Source organism: Danio rerio, chromosome 12, assembly GCF_049306965.1.
Source record: "Danio rerio strain Tuebingen ecotype United States chromosome 12, GRCz12tu, whole genome shotgun sequence".
NCBI lineage: Eukaryota > Metazoa > Chordata > Actinopteri > Cypriniformes > Danionidae > Danio > Danio rerio.
This window is the reverse complement of record NC_133187.1, coordinates 48,205,676-48,232,481: the sequence shown is the minus strand read 5'-3', so window position 1 is coordinate 48,232,481 and position 26,806 is coordinate 48,205,676. Positions and strand designations below refer to the sequence as shown.

At 37.8% G+C, this 26,806-nt stretch overlaps 2 long non-coding RNA genes across 2 annotated transcripts in view; both read right to left on the bottom strand.

Annotated features, from left to right (window-relative positions):
* Nucleotides 1-26,806, bottom strand: part of LOC141376888 (uncharacterized) — a 208,200-nt gene that overhangs the window by 133,761 nt on the left and 47,633 nt on the right. The gene's annotated exons all lie outside the window — the stretch shown is intronic.
* On the bottom strand, nt 275-4,600 carry LOC137496778 (uncharacterized). Its single transcript, XR_012387721.1, has 6 exons — nt 3,800-4,600; nt 3,431-3,486; nt 2,797-2,856; nt 1,881-1,995; nt 1,505-1,616; nt 275-503 (listed from the first exon to the last, which is right to left on the bottom strand). It is a non-coding gene; the product is annotated as an uncharacterized lncRNA (long non-coding RNA).

Here is a 26,806-nt window from a genome sequence, read left to right as displayed (position 1 = left end):
TGTTGATTTTTACTGTAACACTAATTACAGTAGTGGTGCACATACTGCAAAACTGAAAACAGTATTTTATTGTACATTTTTACCATGAAGAACTACGGTATTTTAATGTTACTTTCATTATTACTGTATAGTATTTTACAGTTATTAAATGTTATTTTATTTTATTTAATAGTGCTACTTTATAATGGGTAAAAAATGTTCAAAAATTGCACAAGTGTTATTTTAACTGTTCAAGACGTACAAGAAAAATAAAGAAACTGAAACTTTAACTTCACAATAAAAGTTTATTGTGTAAACCCAACTAAAACAGTAGCAATAATTCAATATAACAGAGCAACAGAACACTAATGAACAATTGATAATTAAAACCAGTCAACAATTAATGCATCAAAAATTATTAAAATTTTTAAAAAAGGTGAGAATACTGCTACAAGACAGGAAATGATGAAGGCCAAATGATGTGGAAAGGGACAGTGAAAAAGGGCAGCAACAAGATGATGATCCTGCAAAAATGACAAGCAAAATCAATCACTGAAGTAAAAACTAATCATCCCTCAAACCATTTAATTCATTCAGAAACGAAACACTGCACTGCTGTTTAAATATATATATATATTTTGATATTTTTTTGTTGGTGAAATACGGTTTGTTGTCAATTCACAATTACACTAACGTTAATAGGGAAAAGATCAGCGGGCATTGTTCTTGAAGATCGCTAGTCAGGTGTCCACACAGGTGTGTAAAAAATAAAGTCTCATCTTAACTTAATGTCCGACTCTGTATAGCTTGAATATCTGATTCCATGATCACACTACTAGTGCTTCCACGGATTTAAGAGGGGTGAACACAGTTCATTCTGACTTTAAAAGGCTACATATTTAAAATAAAATAAATAAAATAATCTAATTTAACGTGACTAATGTTAATTAAATACTTTAAGGCTTTGAACACGTATAAATCCACTTCTAACTTACAGACAAGATTGCGTTAGAGAACATGAAAGCTGTGGGTGATTTTTAAAAAAATAATGCTAATGATAAGTTACTGATATATGGTCTGCATAAAACAAAGTAATCACTAAGCATTCATTTTTGGCAAAATCTGCAGAGAGGCTCAGCGACACGAGGAAATGTGTTAAAGTTGAGTAGAGAACTTAAGAGCAGTCTAGCCTACTTCATGAAATGTTTGTGGTAATATTCTGCTGTCAATTCGTATTACTGTATTTTAATATGCAGCAGTGATGGCATGTCAGCGAGACAAATAAACATTTTATCGAGTCATTTCATACAATTTATTTATTTATTTATTTTTTATACGAACACCTCTCCAGTGACATTTCCTTAAACTAAATCACCATAACGTTACTGTGCACAGCATCAGTAAAACGTTTAGAATAATTTAAATACTTAATTTTTTAAAACAGTCACTGCTGATTACAAACTAACATTAAAGCTAAGCTTACAGAAATCCTGTATGCATGACAATATAAAGATGTATTACTCACTGATGTCGAAGCACTTCCAGGTCATCAGAGATGTAGACAGGACAGAATATGTGCTATCAAACGAGCTCTTGTGCAGCCTTTGTTGGACATCCAGGTAGTATGTTCACCCACACTGTAAGAAACAAAAACAGAAACAATTTATTAAAATGTGAGGGATAGTAAACATGTTTGGTCTACAGAGAGAAGAAAATGTTTACTTTAAGCATTGATCCTAATGAATCTATTTCTAAACTACATTTAACCTTATCACAGAAACAGCATTTTTGAGCTTTTAGACCAGGGGTTCTCAACCTTGTTTGCTTTAAATTAAAATTAAAACAATAAATCTCTATGTCAAATAAAATACTTCAGATCTAAATAAAGCAGGTGTTTTTACCTAAAGGTTCCTTCTCTCCAGTTAGTTTGGCTGCAAATCCCTCCACATCTGTGCTTTATTCGGTTCTTGTCTTAAGAGTAACTGGTGTCGCATTCCAGGTCCATCACAATCTGGGCTAGAAGGACTATATGACAAAAGACAAGACACATATAAATAAAAGTCTCAGAATAAAATATTTAAAGGAATAGTTTACTATTTTGCCACTATTTACTCCACGTGTTTTAAACTAGTTTGAATTTCTGTTAAACACTAAAGCAGATATTTTTAAGAATGTTAGTAACCAGTACTTATTGACATCCATATTTAAACAAAATTTCTTTAAAAAATATGAGTTTGTGTTCAACGGAACAAAATAAATATATAACTATTTTGAAACAAGTGGAGGATGCCAAAGATGCTATTATTTTAATTTTGGGGTGAACTGTCCCTTCAATTCAAGTGTCAAGCAATAGTCATAAAAACTGATGTGTCGCTTGAGGAAAACTAAATCAAGTACCTTCTGTGAACAAGCAGAATCATTATGCCATTGTATTCAGTAATTCTCTTTTACATTTTCCCACTATGAAACGATAGCTTCAACATTCAATCCATGTTAAGACAAAAATGAATAGCATAAAATAACATATTGAACTAAACTTACAGTTTCCAGGCTGTTTGAAAAACAAACAAACACATATGCCCAGTAAAATTGCTAATAAACACAAAGACAACAGTTATAGAAAAAAATGTTTGTCTAATATTTACTCAGCACTTGGTAGGCAAATAGCATAGCCGTGGCTGTTTTAACACCAGATTTTTTAATCTTAGGAACTGCTGGAAGAAGAAAAAGAGGTTGTACATGGAACTCCTCACAACAAATCTGTGAACAACTTAACATTTACAAATCTAATCAAAATGAGGAAGACATCAACATTACCTTGAATAATCAAGTGAGGAGTGATTGGTAGCATCAGTTCTTCAACATCAATTACTGTAGCTGAAAAACAGATAAATATAATAAGAGTAAAATAAGACTTAACATTAATTAATCTAAATCTATGGTACAACCATACCAATCTGTATGGGGTTAAAATACATTTGTACACAAATCATTCCCTGACCCCATCAATTTCTCTTAGAATAGGATGGATATATATATATATATATATATATATATATATATATATATATATATATATATATATATATATATATATATATATATATATATATATATATATATATAGTGAACATGACTTTGGCTTATATCTGTGTACTCAGAACGTACACTCACCTCAGGTACACCTGAACACCAAAAATTAAATGTACAATTAATGACACACTATACATCAAGCTCATTAACATTATTGAGAAATAGACTATTAATATGTATTTTGTTAATATTAACTTTAGCTTAAAATAATTCAACTGCATTTAATTTTCAGCTCCATTTAATAAAACAGTTAAGACTCATTTCATTATGAGTTTAGTTTAAATAACTAACTTACAGTTGAAAAATTTTACCATAATGATAGCTTAGTCATAATGACTATGTGAAGACCAGAGCTTACCTTAACGGTAAACGTTTAACTTTTCATGGTGACTTCGCCTTCATCTCAGTGTTGTGCTGAAATAGAGAATGCATTAATGCAGTTACAATAAGTTAAAGTTATGTTTTTTCAGGTAACTTAGCGTATGGTCAAAAACTCACTCAAGATAAACTCACTGTATCTAATACCTCGCAAACACTACAATGACCGCCTGGCATCTGTTATTTCTTGTTTAAAATACCATTTGTTAACGGAGAGCGTGACATAACATAAGAACCTAACGTTACAACTAATGTCACTTGGTTAATTCTTTTAAATTACACACTCAATACACAGAAATATATACAAAACAATCCTTCAACTGACAGAATTTGACTTTAAAACACTTACCGAGGATGAATTCGCTGGATGAAAGACGACAGGTGAATTTCAAATTAGGAGAGCCGTTGCCTGCAGGTCGAGTCGTGTCCGTTCGGTTCTATGAATCGGCTCCTTAGTGAACAGCAAATATTTGAATCCGCCTTAAACCGATTCCTTTTGTATATGATTCATTACTATTTCGTAATACTGCTTGGCCACACGCATTTATACACTAATTATACACTAATTGCATATTGCTGAATGTGCTTGTGAACACGTGTGATCAAATAATTCCCGAGCAAACGGTTCAATACGATTCAGAGTCGCTCGAGTGCTGAACCGAACCAGTGCAAACGTGATATTGATTACGATATAGTAACATTGTTTTTATTCACTTTACCAGCGAAATTATTACATATATCTGACCTTGACAATAAGAATAAAGTTCGTTTGAAGTGTTTTGAGAATTAATATTTTTTTTCTCCCAGAATTCATTTCACATCAACAAGCAAATGGTAATGGCGGATGAGAAAGCCCAGCTAATATTATAAATATTGCGTTTAATATGTCACGAAATGAAATTTTAACAGTGTTTCATGCGAGAATGTAGTTCTTACAAACTCAAATCTGTGGTTTATTTATAGATATCATGTGTAAATTTTAAGCGTGCTTTGCCGGTAGCGGAGATTCTGACCTCCAGGGTGTCCATCATCACTCATGTATCCGGCGAAGCGAGGTTATAATCGGCTAGACATGTGAGACTTGCCCCGGTCTTAGATGGCTCTATAATGAATGTGTTATGAAATTTAGTTTTAACCGTTTTTCATGCGGGAATGTAGTTCTTTTAAACTCAAGTCTGTGGTTTATTTATAGAGATGGTGCGTATTTTAAAATATTGTTTTGAAAATGCGGAGATGTGACCTCCATGGTGACAGGTGCCCAATCCTCATGAATCCGTCTAAAGCAGGCTGGTCATTCTGACATTTAAGCTGACTTTGGTTTCATGAATCAATTACTTTTGTTCCAGTTTACGTTTTGGTTAAGCACAAAGTTATGTTGATTAAAAATGATTTAATATTTTCATGTTAACCTTATAAAATTAAGGTGCAGTACACCCAAAAATGGAAAACCAGGGGACAGTTTTATGCACTGAACAGTCTGAAGAAAATGGTTAGTTTATTTTTCTTCACAACCCTGCTGAAAAATCCAGCTTAAACCAGCCTAGGCTGGTTGGCTGGTTTTAGCTGGTCGACCAGGCTGGTTTTAGAGGGGTTTTGGCCATTTCCAGGCTGGTTTCCAGCCATTTCCAGCCTGGTCTTAGCTGGTCAGGCTGGGAGATGACCAGCTAAAACCAGCTTGACCAGCCTAGCCAGGCTGGGAGCCCAGCCAAAACCAGCTATGTCCAGCTTAAACTAGGCTGGTCAAGCTGGTTTTAGCTGGATTTAGCTGGTCATTTTCCAGCCTGACCAGCTAAGACCAGGCTGGAAATGGCTGGAAACCAGCCTGGAAATGGCCAAAACCCCTCTAAAACCAGCCTGGTTGACCAGCTAAAACCAGCCAACCAGCCTAGGCTGGTTTAAGCTGGATTTTTCAGCAGGGAAATACTGTCAAAAAATAAAATAAACATAATAATAATATAAAGTGTGTGTAGAGTTTTTCATGGTCATTTGCAGTACTGTATTTAGATGCACAGTAACTGATTTTTTCCCCAAATTCATTGTAAAATCTGCAGTAGCATACTGTTAATCATGTTCACAGTATGCAAATGTTGAGAATACATTATCATGCTGTGAAAACAGCAATATATACAGTAACACACTGTGCACAGCTTATACAGTAAACAACTGTTGAGAAATGCAGTATAATACCGTGAAAACAACAGAAATCGTTTACAGTGTAAAATTCAAATAAATATAAAAAAACATGAATAAACCTGTATATATACTGTTGAAGTCAGAATTACTAGGCCCCTTGATTTATTTATTTTTTTCTTTTTGAAATATTGGTAACACTTTATTATAACTACACACTATAAATCATTTATTAAGCATTAGCATTAGTTTATAACTGCAGCTACAAATGCTCTATTCTTGACTTATTAGCACCTATATAATGTGCTTAATAATTGTATTGTATTGTATAATAAATATATATCTTATTATTCAGGCACATACTAATAGTTAATTAATATATTAATAAACACATTATTAACTCAACTTCATGCAGTTTTGTGACCTAATCTAAAGTGAGGACTAGTTATGCTTTATAAATCCCTTATAAATGACAATTAAAGGCTCAATATCAAATTAACAATAATCTTTGCAATCGTATCTAAAAAGTGAAATTACAGTAAAGTTTAAACATTGCTGAATAACAGGAGTGTCAAATACGACATAAAACTGGATAAAACAACATCAATATAATAATTTAACAATATAATAAGATGCAATGTTTAAACTCTACAGTGATTTTATTTTAGATTAGGTTGCTAACGTTTATTTTTCATTTGAAGTACGGTTTCATTTGTGTATCTTTAAATGAACAGGAATGAATAATGTCATTTTTCCTGTTTAGAGTTTAACTGAGCCCTTATTTGTCATTTATAAAGGATTTATAAAGCATGAATAGTCCTCACTACAGATTAGGTCACAAAACTGGATGAAGTTGAGTTAATAAAGCATTTACTAACATACATAGTACCCATTAATATATGGCTGAATAATAAGACATATAAACATTGATTTCAATAGTTTATTAATCAGTTACTAACTCATTCTGAATGATCCTAAAATCCCTCAACTACTCTTAAATACAAATGGTTTGTAAATAATGCAATACTTAATTTACTAATAAAAATAAATCATTAACTTAGTATGAAAATACAATTATTAAGCACATTTTAAATGTTTGTAAGTCAAGAATAGAGAATTTGTACCTGTAGTTATAAACTGCTTACTAACGCTTATTAATGTAGAGTTAATGCTTAACAGATAATGAACTCACTATTTGCTAATGCTTTATAAATGACTCATAGTGTGTAGTTATTATAAAGTATTACCAAAATATTTCCAACATTATGTTTAACAGAACAAGGAATTTTTCACAGTATGTCTGATATTTTTTTCTTCTGGGGAGAGTTTTATTTTGGCTAGAATAAAAGCAGTTTTACATTTTTTATGAACCATTTTGAGGACAATATTATTAGCCCCTTTGAGCAAATTTTTTCCAGACTGTCGACAGAACAAACCATCAATATACAATAACTTGCCTGATTACCCTAACCTGCCTAGTTAACCTAATTAACCTAGTTAAGCCTATAAATGCCACTTTAAGCTGTATAGAAGTGTCTTGATAAATATCTAGTAAAATAAAATTTACTGTCATCATGACAAAGATCAAATAAATCAGTTATTTGAAATAAGTTATTAAAACCATTATATTTAGAAATGTGCTGAAAAACAAATATTCTCTCCGTTACATAGAAATTGGGGGGAAAAAAATAAAGGGGGGCTTATAATTCTGACTTTAACTGTATACTAAGAACATACCTGCGCAACAAAGATTGTGTTCCAGGGTCACAAATGTGTTTACCATCACTTGTAAATCTGCAGACAAAAACACAGTCTAAACCTTGTGTAGTGTAGAGCGGAGAACAGCACGTGAACAGAGGTTGCGGCCACTATAATGGATGGTCTCATGGGAAGAGCAGCTTTGACGCTTATTGATTTCCCCCTTCTTGAGTATCCATTCATTCTCCACTCACTCTTTCTTTTTTGCAACTCTGATCAGTTAATTTACATTTAAGCCAGTTGCTGCTGGAGGCAATTAACTCTACAGGTTCATTAGAGCTTGCTCTGACTTATTAATTAATCAATCTGTGTGTTTGTGTGTGTGTGTGTGTGTGTGTGTGTGTTTGTGTGCGTGGAGTGTAGAATTAGCATGGAATAAAACACACACACTCATAAACGGCTTTGTGCTTTCTCAGGTTTTGTTTCCGCGCTGGTTTAAGGATTAGAGAAATGTAAATACACTTAATTTAGTGTCCCCTAAAATAGTCCAGCGTTGATGTAAACTTTACTATAATACTAATAATAATTATCGCCGTTTCGAGCCTCGGCTGGTTCAGTTTCTATGTGGAGTTTGTATGTTCTCCCTGTGTTGGCGTGGGTTTCCTCCGGGTGCTCCGGTTTCCCCCACAGTCCAAAGATATGTGATACAGGTGAATTGAATAAGCTAAATTGACAGTAGTGTATGAGTGTGAATGAGTGTGTATGGATGTTTCCCAGTGATGGGTTTTAACTGGTGTGCATCTGCTGCGTAAAACATACGCTTGATAAGTTGGCAGTTCCTACCGCTGTGGCGACCCCGCATCAATAAAGGGACAAAGCTGAAAGGAAAATAAATGAATAATAATATTACTATAAAAAAATTCAAACACTTGTTGACGACTTGTTCACTTCAAGTGAGCTGAGACCAGAGTTGGGTGCTTAACTTATTTTAGTTAAAGTTACCTCTCAGTAACAGTAACTAAATTACGTCATTATAAAAGTTACAAAATTACTGTGTGATTTATTAAAAATGTGTGTGTGTCTGTAAAAATCTGACTCAGTATGAACTCTTATGTGCTGTTGGGAATGTTTTCATCCACTCTGGGGTGATTTTGAGTCCTAATTTGGCCATAACTTTCTCTGTGTTTCAGCTAGCGTGATAATGTTTTGGTGACCAATCTTATTTGGACAGATATTTTGGGAAAACTCATCGATACACCATGGCCTTTTTTATTACTTTTTGTTGTTTCATGTTATGGATGAAAACATCCACTAAATTAAACCGCTGTAAAACTGCATCAGAATATTTAATTTATTTTTTGCATAAATTTGTTAACTCAACCTCAGTCCTGATCTAAACTACTTAATTGTTTAGGAATTTACAGGATTTTAACTCTTGAATTGCCAAACTCATAAATGATGTCACTGATTTGGTGGAAAAAAGCACACACAATTACTTATTTTCAATGTAAAAAGTAGATGTGGACTTTTTTTTTTTTAAGTTTTACCAGTCTTGGACATGTGAAGGATCAGTAATACCATTGCCTTTGATGCATTCTTAGTATATGTGCAGCATAAGACTTTCATTTTTGCTCCCTAAATCAGTGTTGGTGGCTATTTTTGCCCCATTGACTTCCATTATAACCACATTTCGTAATCGCAAAGCCATGACACCAAATAATAATGCAATTTTGATTGCTGGCGGTTTTCCCTGTTGCATGCATCAAAGGTAATATTTTCTTTCAAGGGCAAAAAATATTGATTTCAATTGTATATATTAATAGACTGACTGTAATTTGTTTGATTACTCATTACTGAAAAAAATAACTTTGTTATAATGTCAGTATTTCTAATCACTGGTGGAGTCAGAAGCAAAATAAATATGAAACGCTAATATAATTATCAAACATTTGCTCAATCAATCCACAAAAACAATCAAATGTTGATACATGAGAGTTTGAGTACAAAAAGGAGCATTATAATATTCAGTTTTTGTAAACAAAGCTCATCAAATGTTCATCATTTGTGCCACCTTTTTTCCTTGTTTGAGTTTCTTTGTTTCAACATCCATTGACTCCCACAGTATTGTTTTATTATATGCACGTCAGTTGCTGCTTTTCCCAGCATTCTTCAGAATATCTTCTTTTGTGTTCGATTAAACATTTTTGGGTGAACTGTCCCTTGTGCAGGCCAAACCTTGACCCCTGTGTATAATAATCTCAGAGGTTGTTTTAAAGGCAAATCATTAGAAAAGAGGAAATTAGGGGAGAGACAGAACTGTAAATGAGCCCTGGACACTGCTCTCGGCTCATTGGTTGGCTTTGGCTCACACGCACCACTGGGTTCAGATTTGCTGAGCTATGAACTCCCATCAGCACACACACACACACACACACAAACACACACACACTGCTGATTTACAGGGACTCTCCATAGGCATAATGTATTTTTTAAATGATTATTATATGGCCTTGCCACAACCCTACCCCTAAACCCAACCCACATCTGTGGCAAAAATTAGATGTAAAAGGCGATGTTGAGTATGATCTTGAAGTGCTTTGGATTACAGGAACAGCATGTCCTAATAAACAACCTTAATGTAGGTTATACATATTACATTCATTCATTCATTCATTCATTCATTCATTCATTCATTCATTCATTCTTTCATTCATTCATTCATTCATTCCCCTTCAGCTTAGTCCCTAGAGTCATCAGAGGTCACCACAGTGGAATGAATTGCCAACTTATCCAGCATAAGTTTTACGCAGCGGATACCCTTCCAGCTGCAACCCAGTACTGGAAAACACCCATACACTCTTACACACACTCATTCACCTAACACATGACTTTGGACTGTGGGGGAAACCAGAGCATCCGGACAAAACCCAAGCCAACATGGGGAGACCATGCCAACTCCACACAGAAATGCCAACTGACCCAGCTGGGACTCGAGCCAGCGACCTTCTTTGAGTGAGGCCACAGAGCAAACCACTGAGCCACTTTGCCATCTCAGTAATTAGTTATATATTTTAAAATGTATTCAAATAGAAAACAATAATTACATATTGTAATACTTTACTGTAGTTTTGGTCAGATAAATATAGCCTCGATGTGTGTGTCTGTTCTCCCATCCTACTGAATAAAAGAATCTACGGCTGTGAATGTAAAGCAATTCATTACGATTATTTATTGGACTCGTCCCCGATGATTTACGTTTGTGAATTCTTCATTCCTCCAATTTAAATTCTGCTGAAATTAGATGTTACGCGTGTCATCATTATGTTCATTGGGTGTAGATGGTCTTTGTGGGCGGAGTCTGTGCGCTGCTGAGAGCTTAATGATGCATAAGATTAAACTGGAGCGCTCAGCTGTGCTGCTCTTCTCCCTCTCTCTCTCACACACACTTTGCATTTTCGGAATACTTCATTCTGCGTATTTTATAAGATTATTTAATCATAAGGACCACAATTTTGGTCTTCCTAGTGATGCAAGTCCCCATGAGTCTGTGCACATTCAGGTTTAGGTCCTCACTGGGAAATAAAAAAAACAGACAAATTACACACATAGGGATTTTATGTTGTGTGCATCTACCCATAGATGTAATGATGTTTCTACTGCACTGGTGGTGTTTGTCTCTACTAGCATATTTGTGCCAAAACTGTAATATCAGTGTATAACTGTAACAGTTCCTGTATCATTTCATTCATTTTTTTCAGCTTAGTCCCTTTATTAATCAGGTGTCGCCACAGCGGAATGAACTGCCACCTAATCCAGCATATGTTTTATGCAGCAGATGCCCTTCCAGCTGCAACCCATCTCTGGGAAACAACCATACACACTCAAACACTATGGACATTTTATCCTACCCAATTCACCTGTACCGCATGTTTTTGGACTGTGGGGGAAACCGGAGGAAACCCATGCAAACGATGGATGGATAAAGGACGGACGGACAGATGGATGGACAAATGGATGGATGGATGGATGGATGGATGAAGGATAGATGGACAGATAGATGGATGGATGGATGGATGAGGGATAGATGGACAGATGGACAGACGGACTGATAGATGGATGGATGGACAGATAGTTGGATGGATGGACAGATAGACGGATGGATGGATGGTTAGATGGATGGATGGATGGATGGATGAAGGATAGATGGACAGATAGACGGATGGATGGATGGATGGATGGATGGATTAAGGATAGATGGACAGATAGATAGACGGATGGATGGACGGATGGATGAAGGATAGATGGACAGACGGATAGTTGGATGGATGGATGGATAGATGGATGGATGGATGGATGGACAGATAGATGGATGGATGGATGGATGGATGGATGGATGAAGAATAGATGGACAGATAGACAGATGGAAAGATGGATGGATGGACGGAAGGACAGATGGATAGTTGGATGGATGGATGAAGAATAGATGGATAGATGGATAGATATACGGATGGATGGATGGATGGATGGATGGATGGATGGATGGATGGATGGATGGATGGATGGATAGACAGACAGATGGACTAATGGATGAAGAATGGATGATAGATAGACAGACAGACAGACAGACAGACAGACAGACAGACAGACAGACAGACAGACAGACAGACAGACAGACAGACAGACAGACAGACAGACAGACAGACAGACAGACAGACAGACAGACAGATAGATAGATAGATAGATAGATAGATAGATAGATAGATAGATAGATAGATAGATAGATAGATAGATAGATAGAATTTAAGCATTTACTATTTCCTATTTTATTTTTCAATGAAATATAGTTTAAAAAAGACAACTAATTTTGAAACTATTATTGATAATTGACCGTAAATTGACAATTTACTGTATTTTGTGATTCATTTTTCCACATTTATTTCTGCTTTTGATTTGCATTATATGATCTTTCCTCCAACTACTTTTAACTTTGAAGAGTTTGAAAAACCGACTTTCATGAACATTTGTAATAGTGTGCAGTGCTATATTGTCTGGGTTTGTGTTTAATAACGCGACAGAAACCTTGTAATAAACTGCCAGTGCATGTTCTGTTATTTTACAGACTCATTTCTCTAGTAATTATTTCTTATACATTTTATTACCTCAAAATGTCAATAAAGGTCACTTTGTTAAACTGTGGAGATTTTCAACATCACAAGTAGAGCAGAGATTAACATCCTATAATGCAATTTACAACCACAAATAAACCCTTGTGAATCACAAAATACAGAAACTGTTAATTAACAGATATTTTTACCAGTGTACGTACATATTACTACATTATCATAGCTATTAGCTTGTGTGGTGACAGAAGCCGAGCAAGTGCTGGAAAAACAGCAGCAGCAGATGAACAGACGGTTTCAGGCTGCATCTGGGAGAAAATGTAAACTGAAAGAGGACAAAAACAAATGACAGATTTCTCCAATAAATCCCTCACAGGTCTGAAAGGAGCAGCTCTCCCGGCTCTCCTCGCCCATGACTTAACACCTAATCCTATGTGTAAGTTATTATTTATCTTCCACAAAAGTTTGTCATATAGCTCGGCTTTTGATTTTTTTTTCTCTCTCTCCTCCGCAGCCTGATTTTCCCCTGGTGGCCGGCTCTGCACCGGCGCAGACACATAATTTATGAGCTCCCCGCTTTCTCCTGACACATTATTAAAAGCAGAATTAGTTTTTTGCCTGGGATCTGTCCTCTGGGAATAGGGAGGGCTGTGTGGAGTCCAGCGCTGTGAGTAAAGAGGCTGTGATGAGCGTCAGGACACTAATGAACAAAACAGCCATCATGCAGCGCTCACAGATATATCCGCTGCTGTGGGAAAGGTGAAGATCCTGCATGTTCACAGCTTTAGGAGAGTGTTTAAAAGCATGATGATGTTGAAGTGGACATCAGTGCAGTGAAACAAGGCAGAGGAACAAGCTGGTGGACGCTGTTAAAAGGGATACAGCTGTGACTGGAAGTTAACAAGATTTATACTATTCATTCATTCATTTTGTTGTCTGCTTAATCCCTTTAGTCCCTTTAATAATCCGGGGTCGCCACAGCGGAATGAACCGCCTACTTATCCAGCAAGTTTTTACGCAGCGGATGCCCTTCCAGCCGCAACCCACCTCTAGGAAACATACACATTCACACACACACACATACACTACGGACAATTTAGCCTACGCTATTCACCTGTACCGCATGTGTTTGGACTGTGGGGGAAACCGGAGCACCCGGAGGAAACCCACGCGAAAGCAGGGAGAACATGCAAACTCCACACAGAAACGCCAACTGAGCCGAGGTTGGAACCAGCGGCCGAGCGACCTTCTTGCTGTGAGGCGTCAGCACTACCTACTGCGCCACTGCCTCGCCTAGATTTATACTATTATTTATTAAATTACTCATTTAATTGAAGTTTACCTCAATCCTAAATCGACCAGCAGAGAAATATAGAAACAGCAATTATACTGACCCTTATTCATATTCATATTATTTATTAAATTACTCATTTAATTGTATTTTTTTAACGTCTACCACTAGCCAAACCCTAAACCCGACCCTCACAGTAATGTAAAAACAGGAATTTTAATATTATTAAACTATCCATTAAATTGGATTTGTAATGTCTACCTTTACCCCAACCCTAAACTCAACCATCACAGTCATCTAAAACAGTAATTATACTGACCATTATTCATATAATTTAATAAATTGCACATTTAATTGTATTTTTTTAACTATTATAACAAAAATTATTTATATTATTTATTAAATTATCTATTAAATTGTATTTTATTAACGTCTATTCCTACCACAACCCTCACAGTAATGTAAAAACAGTAATTATTTATAGAGCGTTACATATAAAATATCCCATTTAATAGATTTGAATCCAACCTAAACCTGACCCTCCTCACACTCTCAGAAATAAAAGGTACACGAGCTGTCTCTGGGGTGGTACCTTTTCAAAAGCTACACATTTGTACTTGAAGGGTCCATATTGGTACCTCAAAAGTATATATTAGTACCTAAACAATTGAAGAGGAACACGTTTGTACTTTTTAGGTACTAATATGTACTCTTGAGGTATTATGGACCTTTTAGGTACAAATTGGTACCTTTTGAAAAGATACCACCCCAGCGACAGATTGCGTACCTTTATTTCTGAAAGTGCACAGTAATATAGAACCAGCAATTATACTGACCATTATTCATATTCATATTATTTATTTAATTACTCATTTAATTGTGTTTTTTAATGTCTACCATTACCCCAACCCTACACCCGACCCTCACAGTACTGTAAAAACAGTCATTTTAAAGAGGTTTATATTATTTAATTCTCCATTAAATTGGATTCCTAGTGTTTACCTTTTACCCAACCCCAAACTCAACCTTCACAGTCATCTAAAACAGTAATTATACTGACCATTATTCCTATAATTTAATAAACTGCACATTTAATTGTATTTTTTTTAACGTCTACCACTTAACCAACCCTACACTCAACTATCACAGCCATGTAAAAACAGTAATTATAACAAGAATTATTTGTGTTATTTAATAAATAACTTATTTAATTGCATTTTATTAATGTGTCCCCCTACCACAACCCTCACAATGTAAAAACATTATATAGCACAACATATTAAATTACCCATTTATTAGATTTTACTCCAAACCTAGACCCTCACAGTAATAAACACTTTCAGAAATAAAAGTACGAGAGCTGTCGCTGGGGCAGTACCTTTTCAAAAGGTACATATTTGTACTTAAAGAGTCCTTAGTGGTACCTCAAAGGTACATACCAGTACCCAAATGCACCCAAAATGTACCTTTGAGGTACCAATATGGACTCTTTAGGTACAAATATGTACCGTTTAAAAAGATACTGTCTCAGTGACAGCCCTCATGCCCTTTTTTCTTAGAGTGTAGAAACAGCAGCTATACCGACCATTATTCATATTATTTATTAAATTAAACATTTAATTTTATTTTTAATACTAACCTTTACCTCAACCCTAAACTCAACCATCACAGTCATGTAAAAACAGTAATTATACTGAGCGTTACAAATACTAGTTATTAAATTGCCCATTTAATTGAATTTCACTCCAACCCTAAACCCGACCCTCACACTCTCAGAAAAGTAAACGATGGTACAAATAGTGTTCCTTAAGCAACAGTTTTGTACCTTTATACAAGTTGTACCTTATATGGTACAAAAAAGGCCTCTTATGATACTGTTCTGTACCTTTTGAAAAGGTACCACCCCAGTGACAGCTCGTGTACCTTTATTTCCGAGAGTGTAGGTTTTGTAAAGTAAACTTTTAAGGTATTTTAATTTAACATTTGGTAAGCATTTTCTGATAAACACAGTTTTATTATTGATATCTGCACACTTTGGCGTTTGCTGTCTTTTACGCACGTGAGCTGGCAAAAGTCCTACATATGCAAAATGTTGATGCAGACATTTTAGTATTGTAAAACTAATCAAACATTGTGCATATCTCCTTACAATACTTTTGCATAATTCTATTTCTATTTTAAAATTAAGTCAATTTAATCAACTATTAAGTGATTGTAAAAGTGTTGTGTAAAAATTTGAGTAAAAATCAAAGTCTTATATTGTACATGGAAGAATGTATTTCTGTAATATTTAAAAAAAAAATTCTTTTGATTATGATAAAGTATTTTTTATTTTTTATTGTAAATGGAAAAGGTGCATTTATACAAAACAACTTTAAAAAAAAAAAAAAAAAAACCTTAAACACATTTGATGCTTTATATTTACTGAAAATAAGTTAACACATTTTGGATAAAGTAAAATGCCTTTAAATAGTTCTTGAAGGAACATATTTGACACTGTTAAGCAGGTCGCACACCAGAAGCGCCGCGTCTCGGCGCGCACATGACAGTTTAAAGTATCACACACCAGACCCGCACATTCGCACGATATCTAACATGAAACTAATCAGATGGCACTCTGTGGCACGGCTGAAATATAAACAGTGTCCTGAGTCTTGGCTGGGCGCCGCCGACAGCCGTCAAGTTGCGGCGCCGATGTGTGTACCCTGATAAAAAAAACAGTGTTGAGATTTCTAAAATGTATGTCGCTGCGTAGCGCTACCGGGCGCGTCGCCGAGTGGCGCTTCTGGAGTGCGACCTGCTTTAGAGTACAAGTGTCTTGTCACTGTAGTTGTGCCTTTATGGATCATATTTGTACCTTTGATGAATGTACAATATTGTATCTGCAGGTTTTAAAAACCAAAGGTACATTTTGGTTTCCCATGGTACAAATCATGTCCTTAAAAGATACAAACTGCAATGGTGCACATTTGTTTCTTTGTCTTAAGGTACAATTCTGTTCCATTGCAACAGTGACAAGGGTTTGTACCTTCTTTCGTACAACATTGTTCCATTTTTTTCTGAGAGCACAGTAATATAGAAACAGCAATTATACTGACCATCATTCATATTTTTTATTAAATTACCCATTTAATTGTACTTTTAACGTCTACCCCTACCCCAACCCTAAACCCGACCCTCACAGTGATGTAAAAAACATTAATTATTCAGAGAACAAGTTATATTATATATTTATTTACCCATTTAATTGTATTTTTAAAGTCTACCTCTACCCCAACCCTAAACCTGACCCTCACAGTGATGTAAAAGACATTAATTATTAAGAGAAAAAGTTACATTATTTATTTATTTACCCATTTAATTGTATTTTTAAAGCCTACCCCAACCCCAACCCTAAACCCGACCCTCACAGTGATGTAAAAGACTTTAATTATTAAGAGAACAAGTTATATTATTTATTTATTTACCCATTTAATTGTATTTTTAACGCCCATCTTTACTCCAACCCTACTCATTTAATTGTATTTTTGCTAAATGGCAATATTTGCTTTAATATTCAATTCCACACTAGTTTGTGTGTGTGTGTTTGTGTGTAAATGAAGATTTAAGCCATGCTATGAGCTTTGGATGTTAGTGTGTGTGTTCATGTGTATAATGGTGAGGTTATAAGAAGTGCAGTCCTGCTCTTTGCCCCCGTGTCAATATCTTCTGAAACGATCAACATGTATCATAAGTGCGGTCCTCCATCACGCGCAGACTAAAGAACAATCTCTATTAGCTGACAGCAGGCGGCCGCCTTGATAAATGTTCCCTGACCAAACGGAAGGAATTGCGTGAAATAAAGAGGCATGTTCCAACAAGTCGTGTCAAAACGCTATTGATTCAATCATCTCCAGAAATACACACACTCTTGGCCAGCGTAGCGTGTAGCAGATCTGATATGCTCCGCAGAGGCGATGGCAAACCCTGACGCTTATATCCACACTTTTCCTTCATTCAGGTGATGAAACGGAGACGCTGACTGATTTTCCAGGCGCTTCTCGCTTAGATGTTATTCTAGCGACGTGCCAAAGATGCCATTCTATCTGTGTGGGAAAGACGTGCCATTATGAAACAGGTGTGTGAAGCTGCGCGGAGCGCTCCGTCTGATACGCGAGGTAAGAAACAGCGGCGTTCAATCATTCAGACGCGCTGCTGGAGCTCCTGCTGCTGACCACACAACTGGAAATGTTTACATTAACTGAGCGTGGCCACAGCGCTGCTCCTGCTGATGCTGCATGTGCAGAAAACTAATGATAAGAAAAATACAAGCGTGCAAACCACATTAGTGGCTGTGCTGGTGTTTGGGACAGATGGGAAAGAAACATAGGAGCTTCCAAAACCTACACTGCATGGCAGGGCCGGTCCTGTACATTTGAGGGCCCTAAGCAGAATAATTTTGGGGCCCTATACCTAGCTTTATATAGTGGGGTATTGCCATATAGCAAACAGGTCCACAATGACTTTATTGCTTATTAAATACAATCAATGTAACAGAAAAATAAAGCCTGATTTCTTCTGCTTAAAGGGTCACGAAACACCAAAACACATTTTTTGAGCTGTTGACAGTGGTATATGTGTCCCACACTGCTAAAAACACTATTAGGACACCTATATTTCACTAAAAAGTGTAAATTGGTTGTTTTTGCGTTATTTCAAGCAAATTCGTACTTCCGGTTTGAATTTTTGAAGCTGCGTCACGGTCATGACATAATAGCGTGTATTCCAGCGTGCAGACTGGACGTCTGTGCCAGAGTGCGTCTTATTACGTCTTACAGTTTGTTGCATTATTGCATGAGTAAAGCTTGGTTCAAACCAATCAGCGCGCTCTATTGTGCAACTTCATTAATATTCATTACTGTCACAGTGTTTAGACGACAGAGACGCCACGTTGTGTTGGCAAAACAAGCGTGAAGTGTTGCTTTTATAGTTTGGTGCAGTCAAGTTTTGTTTTCATTTTCTCTCTGTGAGAGCTCAGCTGGAGTCACGTGTGGATTTACAGTGTACGCGACGCTCGACAACAATAACTTACGTGTCTAAGGAGGATTATTGTTTACCTGAGAGCTGTTCTCATCAGCAAACACTGAGATCCGGATTCGCTTTAGTCTCCTCTTAATAAAGATGCGGCTCTAGTTGCTGGTGATTGTCCTGTCTCTACAGATTTGGTAAGTGAGCGACCAGTGCTCTTTGTGTAAACATGTTAGCACTACAACCAAACTTTAACCTCGTGTAGGATTTTTACCGCATTTTGTGACCGGAATAACACACGCAGCTTTCTGACACTACCTGCCGTGTGCATCTAAGTTTCTGGGAAATGCTGAGTTTTTTTTTTCTCTCATTCGCCGTGCGGTATCAAACATTGCATGAAAAATACACGCTAAGAGCAGTTCCTCGAATCAAATATTTCGTTTGTCGCGAGGGACATGAATGAATTCTCTGAATGAAAGACAGTTAAAGTCCACCATTTAATAATTTGGCAAATAATTCGACTACAGATTCCCATGTAAACACAGTCGCGTGCCCAAATAGACACTCCCATACTGTGCCTCTTTTCTTCCTCCGACACTCCCCCCTAAACAGAGCTGGACACGCCCACTTTTCTGGCTTTTTCCAAAGTAGAGGTGTGAAAACACCCTGCTGAAACGAGGCGGTTTCATGGCCCTTTAATAACCATCTAAATGATTTAGACCAGGGGTGACCAACCCTGTTCCTGGAGATCGACCTTCCTGCAGATTTCTGTTGCAACCAATATCAAACACACCTGCCTGTAATTATCAAGTGCTGTTCAGGTCCTAATTAATGGATTCAGGTGTGTTTGATCAGGGTTTGAGCTGAACTCTTTAGGAAGGTCGATCTTCAGGAACAGGGTTGAGCACCCCTGATTTAAACATTTGAAAGCAGCACTGTTTTTGTCAGCTAGCAGCTTCAAAAATGAAGACTTATTAAACTCTCTTTCATAAAGGGACCAGTGAATCCTACATTGTGTCACGTGTTTAAAACATATTCTATTAATTTAGCAAACAGATTGAAGATTTTAGCCGGAGGTTTTTTTTATAAATTCCAAAAGCAAAAACGTGAAAATGCATTACTTTCTATTATAATTTCTTTATAATAATAATAATAATAATAATAATAATAATAATAATAATAACTAGAATTGTACACTTTCTAAAGAAAATGTGAATGGGGTTTGCGTGGCAACTCGATGGGGTAAAATGAGTCACCGTACTGGCCAAAAGCAACAACATGCTAATCGAGGTTCTAGCATCATGCTAAGATGATTAGCATGTAGCTTGCATGGTGCTAATCGTGTTAGCATCATGCTAACAACATACTAATCGAGTAGCAAGCATGATGCTAACATGATTAGCATGTAGCTAGCATGATGTTAATCGTGTTAGCATCATGCTAATCGAGTTGCTAGCATCATACTAACATGATTAGCATGTAGCTAGCATGATGCTAACACGATTAGCATCTGGGCCCCGTGGACAGCCGCTGACTTGAACTGCCGTTGTGTGTACCCTGATAATAACCCATGTTTAGAATTCTAAGACGCATGGCGCTGCGTGGCGTGATGCTGCACATCGCCGAGCGGCGCTTCTGGTGTGCGACCTGCAGGCAAGTTTGTTATTTTATTTCCAATGGAGCGACACTCAAGTGAGGCAAAGGTGCTCGTACCTTACAGCTGCACCTAGTCAAGAGCTTCTGTGACCTCGAGAAATGCAAACAGCTGAAGTTTAAGAGACGCAATGAAAAGTACACGTTTACAAACCTACATACAAACAAACTTAGAAACAATATTTCCGATTAGAGCGATCACATGGTGAATGCTGATCTTGTGTTGAGCCCAATGAGCCTTACATCTAAAAATAGAGCAAGGGTGTTCCTTTAGGGCAGGAGTGTCAAACTCAATTCCTGGAGGGCCGCAGCCCTGCACAGTTTAGATTCAACCCTGCTCCACCACAACTACCTGTAGGTTTCAAACAAGCCTAAAGAACTCAATAAGTTTGATCAGGTGTGTTTAATTAGGGTTGGAACTAAACTGTGAAGAGCTGCGGCCCTTTTAGAACTGAGTTTGACACCTGTGCTTTAGGGCGTACTCACACTATGCTATTCGAACCATGCCCAGGCTCGTTTCCTGGATTGTTTGAGAAGTGTAAGTGCACTGAATTGGACTCAGGTGCGGTTCACTTGGGCTTTGGCGTGGTACGCTTGTGTGCGAGTGCAAAACGCCCCAAAGCCCGAAACTGAAAGCGAGAAGTGACTTTTAGGGGAGAGTTTCATATGGATTTATTAATCATTCTTACCATTCAATAAACGCAAACTTGTAAAGCTATCTTTAAGGGGACATCCCATAGGCGTAAAGATTTTAATACAGCACAAACTGTATATTCTATACCCCTATCCCTAAATCCATGATGATTTATCAGCCATTTTCCTCATAGGGACCAAAAAATATCCCAATAATGTTAAAATTAGGCCGTCAAGGTAGCACAATCGCCTCACAGCAAGAAGGTCGAGCAAGAAGGCTGAAGTTTGCATGTTCTCCCTGTGTTAGTGTGGGTTTCCTCCAGATGCTCCGGTAGCCCCCACAAGTCGAAAGACATATGCTATAGGTGAATTGGGTAAGGTAAATTATCCGTAGTGTATGTATGTGAATGAGTGTGTATGGGTGTTTTCCAGTGATTGGTTGCAGATGAAATGGCGTCCGAAGCATATGCGTATAAAATGTATGCTGGATAAGTTGATGGTTCATTCCGCTGTGGTGACCCCAGATTAATAAAGTTACTAAGCCGAAAAGAAAATGAATGAATGTTAAAATTGACTGGTATTGGTTTATTTGTGGAGATATTCTAGATATGTGGTCCCCACTAAGCAAGACATACAAGGTCTGTGTGAGAGAATGCCCAGCAGTGAGAGAGTGTAATCCTGGTTTGTTTCTGACCTTGACTCTGTGGTCTGCTAGACTCTGAGAGGGTAATTCCTCATCATATCCAGGGCAACTTTAAATGCAGTGGGGAAAACCTCATAAAACAAAAGTATAGCAGGTTAAATAAACCATCAATAAACCACCCACGCAAACAAACACTCTTTCGGGGCCACTGAGAGTCTGACTCTGACCTCCAGTACAGGGGGGTTAATTCAGTTTTCATATACTGTGGTAACACCAAATCCCCATGCATACACCATACACATTTCAGAACTGAAGTTGCAGGAAACAAGATACAACAAATCAGCCAAGATGCATCAAAAAATAAATTAATAAAGTAAAACAATATGTAACTGCATTCAAATGTTATCTGCAATCTGTAATCTGTGAGATTGCTGTGCAGTTAAACACACGACACTACCAGACAAAAGTCTTGTCATCAATCCTGGTTATAACAACAACAAATAAGTTGACTTCTAGTTGATCATTTGGAAAAGTGGCAGAAGGTCGATTTCCTCCTTATACCCTCCTTACACTGGCTGCCTGTTAAGTTTCGTATTGAATTTAAAATATTACTTCTTTCCAATAAAACTCTAAATAATCTAGCTCCTGTTTATCTAACCAACTTTTTGTCTCGCTACAATCCAACTCGCTCTTTAAGATCTCAAAACTCAGGGCTTCTGGTAGTACCTAGAATAGCAAAGTCTAGTAAAGGAGGTCGAGCCTTCTCTTTTATGGCTCCTAAACTCTGGAATAGCCTTCCTTATACTGTCCTAGGCTCAGACACACTCTCTCAGTTCAAAACTAGATTAAAGAACTCATGTATATACACTATGAACAGCAGCTATGTTAATTATTCTCTTTATTCTCTATTTCCACCTTGGGATACTCATCCCGAGGCCCTCAGAGTATGCAGCGCCACTGATTCGATCCAAGACCAGCGACGAGATGATCCCAAGGTTTCCATATCCTGGACCAGGCTGTATCCTGAGCAGCTGCTGTGGTGGTCATGGAGCATTGGAGAGCATGAGACTGATTCCTGTGACGCTCCAGAGACAGACAAGTCTTCGATGAGGTCCAGCCTTCCATCCTCCAGTGCCTTGATTGCAGCTCTGCACAACACTTTTGGCCAGTGGAGAATACCCATCTAAGCCTGGTTTCTATGGAGTTTTTTTTTCACTTTTGCCAATTGGTGAAGTTTTTCCTTGGCCCATTACATTAAAAACCACAGGAGAGGGCAAATTATTCAGCAGGATAGCGATCCTTCTCATACTTCAGTCTCCACATCAAAGTTCCTGAAAGCTAAGAAGGTCAAGGTGCTCCAGGATTGGCCAGCTCAGTCACCAGACATGAACATTATTGAGAATGAATTATTAAGATGTAGAAGACATTGAAGATGAATCCAAACAGTCTTGATGAACTCTGGGAGTCCTGCAAGAATGCTTTTTCAGATGACTTTATTTATCAGTGATTTGAGTCATGCCAGAGATGTATGAATGCAGTCCTCAAAGCTCACGATGAAGTCAGATACAATATTCATTCTGCTTCCACTGCAGCAGGACTTTATATTCTATACTGGACATTATTTCTTTTCAGCGGCAAGACCTTTGTCTAAGCAGAGTCAGACCTTACTGTCCTAATGAAATCATTTCAAATCAAGGCATGTTCATATTTTATATTGGTAATACAAGCGTAATCTAGAGGCTTTTGCTTTTCATATAAGCCACTTCTGACACCAATTAATCAACTAGAAGTTATAATGTTTTGTTGTTCCTAAAACTTGGATAGGTGACAAGACTATGGTCATGTAGTGCATGTTTGTATCATTAAAAAAAACATATGCAAACACAAGCTCTTCTGCATTACCTAAAATATTTACATAAATTTCACACAGCATTTTTTTCAGCAATTTCTGCTCATTAAAAAAAAAATCCCTAATATAATTAAAAAATGTCAATGCATCACTCCTGTTACCCACAACAAAACTGCAAAAACAATTGTTGCTGCCTTAAATAGAAAAGTTAAATCCTGTTGACTTCGCAATTGATTTGAACACCAAATAAACTGCATAATTTTGCAATATATATAATTAAACTGCATCAAGTTAATTTAAGTTATACAAATAATTAGTGGGAACCTGAAAACTCACCAAAAAATTAATTAACATAAGTTGCATAAGAATTAACATAAGAAAAAACATATGTTGTCTTGTTACTGCTTTTGTAATAATTTGCAATGACAATTAGCTTATAAACACATTCGTCCTGAAATCCATTGCTTGAGTCCTTGGAATTGTGATTTCCATGCCACATATGAAAGAATCTTAATAACCATAAAGTTGGACGAGTGTGACATTCACAGACAGCAGTGATCAGTCAAATGGGCCGAAAGAGACAGAGTTAGCTGGTCACGCAGGAACAGAATTTGAGGTAAATATATGCCTCTGCTCTGCGCAGCAAGGACGAAGACAATGAAGATGACTGCACCTGCCAAAGACCAACCAACTGAGACATTCAACACACACCAACACCAGAATGCTGTTTCCTAACACACTCTATACTGCGCTCGCTGTTAAAGATGTAAACAGTGCTTTATGATCAGCTAACATCAATGCCGACTGAAATCAGGCAATTCAGTTTTAAAGATCTTTTATTGATTGATCTACAATGATGTCAAAACTTGTTTGGATGGATGGATGGATGGATGGATGGATGGATGGATGGATGGATGGATGGATGGATGGATGGATGGATGGATGGATGGATGGATGGATGGATGGATGGATGGATGGATGGATGGATGGATGGATGGATGGATGGATGGATGGATGGATGGATGGATGGATGGATGGATGGATGGATGGATGGATGGATGGATGGATGGATGGATGGATGGATGGATGGATGGATGGATGGATGGATGGATGGATGGATGGATGGATGGATGGATGGATGGATGGATGGATGGATGGATGGATGGATGGAATAGAACAGTAGAAGGATGGATTAAGAGTTGGATGGACGAACAGACAGATTAACAGAGAAATAGATGGATGGATTAGGAAATGATGGATGAACAGCTTTGAGAGGTGAATGGATAAACAGACTGGGAGGTGGATGGATGAACAGGTACACGGGTGGATGGATGAACGGATAGACAGATAAAAGTGTAAATAGGTGGATGGATGAACAGGTAGACGGGTGGATGGATGAATGGGTGGATGAGTGAACGAGTGAATGGGTGGGTGGATGAATGGGTAGACTGCTGAATGTTTGAACGGATAAATGGGTGGACGGGTGGATGGATGAACAGGTGGATGGATGAGCAGGTGAACGGGTGGATGAATGAGCAGGTGGATGGGTGAATGGATGAGTGGGTGGATGGATGAGTAGCTGGACTGGTGGATGGATGAGCGGGTGGACGGATGGATGGATCAGTGGGTGGACAATGGACGGATAAGCAGGTGGACAGATGGATGCATGACCAGGTGGACACGTGGATGCATGAGCAGGCAGATGGGTGGATGGATGAGTGGGTGGACAGGTGAATGGATGAGCGGGTGGATGCATGAGCAGGTGGATGGGTGGATGGATGAGTGGGTGGACGGGTGAATGGATGAGCGGGTGGATGGATGAGTGGGTGGACTGTTGAATGGATGAGTGGATGGATGGATGAGTGGCTAGACTGGTGGATGGATGAACGGGTGGACAGATGAATGGATGAGTGTGTGGATAGACGGATCAGTGGGTGGATGAATTGACGGATGAGCAGGCGGACGGACAGATGGACTGGTCGGTGGTTGGACGAATGGATGGATTAGCAGGTGGACGAATGAATGGATGAGTGTGTGGATGGATGGACCGATCAGTGGGTGGACGAATGGACGGATGAGCAGGCGGACGGACGGATCGGTGGTTGGATGAATGGATGGATGAGCAGGCGGACGGATGGATGGATGAACGGGTGGATGGATGAATGGGTGGACGGGTGGATGGACAATTGGGTGGACGGGTGAATGGATGAGCGGGTGGACGGATGAATGGTTGAGCGGGTGGACGGATGAATGGATGAGCAGGTGGACGGATGAATGGATGGATGAGCAGCAGACAGACGGATCAGTGGGTGGACGAATGGATGGATGAGCAGGCAGATGGATGAATGACTGAGCGCATGGACGAATGGATTAGTGCTCAGACGAACAGATGGATGGTGCAATGATGGATGGATGAATTGATTGATGAATAAATAGAGGATGGATTGAGAGTAGATAGATGGATGAACTTACAATTTATCAGATAAACAGATGGATGAACAAATACAGATGGATGGATATGACTGATGGACGGACGGACAGACGGACAGAGATGACTGATGGATGGATGGATGTATGGATGGATGGACATGACTGATGGACGGACGGACAGACGGACAGAGATGACTGATGGATGGATGGATGTATGGATGGATGGATGGACGGATGGATGGATGAAGAGAAATGTAGATGGTAGATAAATAGATGGATGGATAGACAGACATGATTGATTGATATGTGGATGGATAGATGGATGGATGGACAGACAGACTAATGGATGGATGGATGGATGGACACACAAATAAAAAGAAATATGGATGGGTAGATAAATAGATGGGTTATGTGTGGAGATAGATCAATGGATGAATGGATGGACAGATAAGCTCTGCCTAGAAGTCTGTACAGCATTCAAAAGCCCATTTAACCTTTGCACATGCGGGACTGAGGCATATTGCTTAATAAACCATATCATGTGACAGATTTCCTGCTTGCTCAGCCAAACAAAGCCTATTTGAACTAGCGCAGTGTGTCAGATTTGTCACAGATGCAGGTGCACATTCAGTCTCAGATCACAGAACAAGGTGTACAAAACATCCACGTGTGTCATGTAGATTCTACCCGAGCATACCAGAAGCTTGCTAATTTCCCTAACAAACAGAAAATTACACAGCAATTCCTGATAAGGTTCAGTCAGACTCGATCTTTGAGTCAATAACAAGTGTTCCCACACGGAGTAATTAATAGGAACGTCAGGGAAATTTTATTAATTGTATCTTGTATAACATCAATTTAGCTCAGATTGCCTTTCTGACAAGCCATTTTAATTAAAAATA